This window comes from Camelus ferus, chromosome 1 (genome assembly GCF_009834535.1).
Source record: "Camelus ferus isolate YT-003-E chromosome 1, BCGSAC_Cfer_1.0, whole genome shotgun sequence".
NCBI lineage: Eukaryota > Metazoa > Chordata > Mammalia > Artiodactyla > Camelidae > Camelus > Camelus ferus.
The window spans coordinates 18,748,119-18,753,845 of NC_045696.1; the positions used below are offsets into that span (position 1 = coordinate 18,748,119).

The 5,727-nt window shown below is 38.4% G+C and overlaps 1 pseudogene; it reads right to left on the reverse strand.

Annotated features, from left to right (window-relative positions):
• Window positions 1–832: 832 nt before the first annotated feature.
• On the reverse strand, window positions 833–2,093 carry LOC102505556 (annotated as a pseudogene).
• Between the last annotated feature and the right edge of the window lie 3,634 nt (window positions 2,094–5,727).

The window sequence follows — 5,727 nt, forward strand, 5'->3', positions numbered from 1 at the left end:
AAAGGCAGAGAGAAAGACCCAGATCCTGGCCCATTATTGGTGCTGAGTTTGTTGTTGTTGTTTTAAGGGGATGCATAAAATAGGGACCTTAACTATATGCCAAAACACATCCTGACTGACTGTCACATTGATAGCTGATTTGTGTATCTTTTTTTCTCTTCTGTAACTCTAATGAAATTAAAATCTGAGCCTGTTTCTTCTAGGACTGTAGCTAATTTCTAGGATCTGAGATGGTGGAGGAAGAATTATGGGATGTCAGAGAATCATACACTTTTTTGGAGACAGTTTCTTGTCTGAATCACTGTTTCTCTTTGATTTAGGTCTTTTAAGAATCAATTTTGATGTTGCTTCCAAAAGCCTCTGAAATTAATTAGAGGAAAGCTATGAATGAATTAATCCTAAGGCCTATTTGAGTCAAGACAGGAGCTCTTCTAAAGAGTTACACAGCGCACGTCAGATAAAACAAGAGCCAATTTCTTGTCCCTAGAAAGAAACAAAAGTCCTACAAAGTGTTTCTCCCTTTCTTAAATGCACCCTAAAAGTCTCCATTCTCAGTGTGAATATTCTTCTTTAGTAATAAATCTGCTTCTTCATTTTCAAGGTTGTATCACTGCAGGAAATGTTGACTTAAAACCTTCATCCTACTTCTTTGCGCACATAGTAAAAGGGAATATAAAAAGCTGCTCTTTATAGGCAACATTTGAATATTTTTGTTATATTCCTTTTAACTTTCAAAATGAATTTTAAAGTCAAAGGTATAAAAACATTGAATTTCCTTGCTAGGAGGCCTTTTATTTTTCCTCAAAGATTCCTTTTAGTCTTACCTTAGTGTTCAGGATCTCCAGTGATAAATGTGGTCACTCATTTCCACAGTCTGTAAAGATAATTTCCCCATTAATGGTATTTGGCTAAACTGGTCCAGCAGCTTGCTTCTCAGGAAGTCTCATTATCCAGCACCTGATTTGTTGGCAGGCAGATGTTAAATACTGTAGTTGGCTCATGTCTATGTAGTCCTGCAGAAAAATACCCAGTCTGGGAAGATGTGAGTAGTCTGATCACAGAATGCAGAGAATAGGGTAGGTAGGACTTGTGATCACCAAACTAAATCGATCTTTATATCCAGAAAGAGCTTGGTATTTTCATATTTCCACTTCACGCCTTCATCATTTGTATTGTGGCACCTTGAAAAGCTATGGGGGGTAAGAGTGTTGGTGGAAGTTCTGCCTGTGGATCTGAGGTAGCAGTTAAGCTCTTACAGTTGATCAGAAATATTAGCCATGGAGAGGTGCTGACCGCTTTCACCAGCACAACAGGCTCGGGTCTGTAGTGCATTTGTACCTGATGTTTCTCTTCACTCAGCTTGTGTCCATGTTCTCTGTCGTGTTTTTAAACTTTATCTTTCACTCCCATCTCTTCCAGCAGGAAAAACTACTTCTTCATCTTCATCACTGATTGCTAGTCCCTCCTGTGTCCCGAGCTTGTTCCCTTTGCTGTCTTGTTCTTACAGCCATTTTCTTTTATTAAAGGCAGAGAAAATTCAATACCTTATTTCCTCATAGCTCTACTCACACCTCGACTTGTTGGAGATAGGAGAATCATGATGGCATCATTTCCTACTATCCTGCTGTACGAAACAGGAGAGCAGACTGATAGGTACACACATAGACATAGGGGCAAAGATTATACGGAGAAGTGAAGCACACAGACCAGTCAGTCATTTACATGTGTTGCAGGGTTTCATCATTTAACTGAGGGCTTGTCTTTCCAGCCATTTTTCTATCAGCTCCAACACGAGGGAAGAGAGGTGGCCAAGGCAAGGTGGCCCTGGGGGTGGACCTGATAGGTCAGGCTCTGATCAGGACACACAGTGGAGCTGTGTGGGAGTTTGGGATTCTGTACACCGTAAGGCAAAAGAACTCTGCTGCCCTGCAAAGCTAGACAGGACCTTGAGCCATTTCACGTGCTTTCAAATGATCTGCCCAGGCTGCCTAGGTAAAGAGTTGAAAAGAAGGGAAAAGGAGTCAAGTTTTAATACTTCAATCCACAAGTAACTCGGTACTTGAAGATGGGATATCAGATTTGGAGAAGTAGGATGTTTGTTGAGTAATTCAGTAATTATCTAATCTGAGGTCTATCTGTAAATATTTGGAAACTAAGCTCTCCATGGAGCTCCCCTCCTCCTTTTTTGTTTTTGTGTTTGTGTTTTTGTTTTTGTTTTTGTTTTTATTTTTGTTTTTGTTTTTGTTTTTTGCGATCTACTTTCTTTCCAAATGGCTTACATTATATTCTATGGACTTTCAAACTTATATCTCAAACTCCATGACTTGTGTATGTCCTGTCTGCTACTTGATATATTTAAACGAGAAATTTTAAGCTTACCCAGATTTTTTTTGGCAAATGATCATTTTGGTTAATTGTACCCACATTCAGCCAATTGCTATAGCTAGAAATAAAGTAATTTTTGAGATATTATTTCCTTTCTCTCACCAGCCCATAGTACCTTTAATTTATATTCTAACTAGAAAATATGTCCTGTTTATATGTATTTATCTCTCTATCCTTTTCCACAACTAAGTCAAATACAGGCTTCCTTATGGATTGCTATAGTAGCCACATAACATGGGTCTCTTCTTTCTTTTTCTTTATAGTTAGTGGTCCACCCAGTGAATAAAGAAATCTTAAAAATACACGTAAGATAAGTGTGACATAGAAGCCAAAAGAAGAATCGGTATAGGGGAACTTAAAAATTGCATCAAATGAGGCTGACAAACTGATAAAGATGTTCACAGCCTAGCAACTTTGAAATTCAGCACTGTAAGGGTCCTTAGTGATCCCGGTAAAGCAGTTTGAGCGAAATGGTTTGGAATGAAGTGAGATAAGAAGAGAAAAGATAAACTTGAAATTTGAGTGAAAGAAATACGGAAATGGGTGAATAGCTGGAGAGGAATGTGAAGGAAGAGACATGTTTTGCATGAGTGCATGTGTGCACACATATGTGGTTGTAAGAGACATCCATGTATGTCTGTAAAATGATCAGACAAAAATCCAGTAAAGGGAGAAACTTGAGATGCAGAAAAGAAATGGGATGAGGAAACTGAGATCTGAGTTTGTGATAGACAAAGCTTCAAAATCTAGAGGATGGAATCATGGAGAGGAGAAAACTTTGATGAAATTTACCTAAAATTATGATGGCTCTCCTTTCTTCAAATATTTGCTTATGTATGAGTGACTCATATGCTTGATGAGACACCAAGAATTACAGCAGAAGGAGCAGGGGGGCTAAAGGCTTAGCAAAAATAGCTACGCGCAAAACATTGATGGGTTTCACAGATACAACATGGAATGAAAAAAGTAAGAAATTCCAAATCAGGCATAACTAATCACTGGTGATAGAAGTAAAAATAGTCATGACCTGCGCCAGGGGACTTGACAGTGCCACAGAGGGATCATGAGATTGGATGCCAAATTGCTTAAAATGTTCCTTTTTTTTTTTTTTTTTTGATGGTGGGGTGGAGCATCATGTGGGTATGTATCAAACATCAAACCATACACTTCAGATTTGTATACTTTCTGCATATTTGCCATGTAACAATTGAAAAAATAGACAAAAACACTTGCAGATAATATAATTCCCTTGGATTAGTCAGGCTCTGATCATTATTTAAAAGAAGTGTAGCTAGATAAACTGGGTTTATTCCTCCTTTCTTTATGTGCAGCAAGTCACTAAACCCTGGGCCCCAGGGGAGCAAGAAGTTTGTCTGCTTGACATATTCCAGTTATTTAGCTGTAAGATTTAACAGGTGTTTTCAAATGATGAGTGTTTTCATGACTCAGTATTTTGGGCAAATAACTCTGCCTGTTAATCTCCCATTTCAGTCTATATAGTGTGACTATGAATAACCTTGAAGATGTTTTAAAAAGAAGTTTTCTCAGGAGTTCAAATTTATCCATTTATTATGTCTATGAATTTAGGGACACTCACAAGAAACAGAAATCTCTCCAGTTACCTTAATTCCAGTTACATAACTGGCATATTAACTGGTAATCTGTCCTGTGATATCAAAATTAGTGTCTTTTGTAGGGGAGGGCATAGCTCAAGTGGTAGAGAACATGCTTAGCATGCACAAGGTCATGGGTTCAATCCCCAGGACCTCCTCTAAAAATAAATAAACCTAATTACCCCCCTGACAAAAAGATAAGTAATACAATAATAAATAAAATATTTAAAAACTAGTATCTTTTCATAATTTAGGATAAATTGTCTATTATTGTAATATTAGTATGTTTGCATGATCTTTGAACATCTAATGTTATAAACTTTATTTTCATGAAGTATATAACTTACCTAAAATTTAAGGCTGGAGGTGCTCAAGTTTAGGGCTACAAAAGATGGAGAATGAAAGCAAGAAGGAATTCCTGAAACTTCTCTAAATCCAACAGTCCCGCATAAAGCAGGAGTCGAGACGGCAATCTATAGATCTATGACAGTGACTGGGCACAAGTCCAGGGCTCTGACTTATAAATCTAAGTCTTCCCTGAACTACAGGGAAGTTGCCCTGCAGCGTGAACCCTGAAACACCCATCAGCATGACATTTCTGTATGTGCTTCTCCCAGTCATGAGCTACAGAAAGAATATGTAATAGGAATGTAGATGTCTGTAGGTGGGTAGGACTGAATTGCACATTAATAAGTGAAAAAAAAATCACTGATCTTCCCTCTGAGCTGTACAGATGCTACCATTTCTTGCCAAATCATGAGGATTTAATTTTCTTCAGTAACAAATCAGCGATTGGAAGCAACAGTATTGAGAAAATTAGACAAAGCTCATGGGATTTCCATTAATTCATTTCCAACTCAAAGTTCTGTTTATGCACTTATCACAGTCTTCAAACTCCTCTGACACAATTGCTGTTTCACTTCTCACTCGAAAGTTTTCCTCCATCTTTTGGCAGTGAATGTAGGTACCCCCTCAAACTCACATTCAAAATTAATATAATTATTTTAGACGTAAAGGATACTGACCCTGAGACTTTAAATCTTCGTCTTTCTTAGGTTCCTTGGGTTCCCTTACCTGAAATAGCCAGCTGATGTCTTTTATCTAGAACAACAGGTTGTACTATGTGTTGCCGTCATCTGTGGTGGGATTTAAAAGTTAAAAGTCATGCAAGCCTTCCCAGAGTGTCCTTTGGGAAGTGTTCAAAGATGAGGGAATTATAAATTATACTTGAATTTGACCTATCCTGTCTCCTGGATTTCCTGACTCCATCGTCTCACTTTACTACAGGTCTGCAACAGCCCTTACGTGTTGCTAGAATTGGTCATGTTTCCAAATCTATGACCAGGGTGCCTTGCATTTCTGTGATTCTAGCTTTCTTTAATCCAACATGTCTGCCACAGGGGATACCTTTGGCTATCTCATTCCTAAACTTGCTTTATGCCTTTTCCCTCAGTGCCTCTCTTTGTGCCTTAAGAGAAATGTGACTAACATTTGCTCAAGTTTCCTTGGGGAGTCTTGGGGACTATACCTCCCAGACGTGCTCAGTTAGCCTCCCAAGTGTAACAGTCCCTCCTGTAGAACATTTTCCAGGTATGTTCCAGGTGTGCCATTCTCGTACCAGTCGGCACCTCAGCCTCACACCCTCATGACCCTCAGACTCACGTAATTAAAAATATTTTTCATTTGTTTCCTCCTATAATGGTTTCGTCTTGTAGACTTCTTATATTTT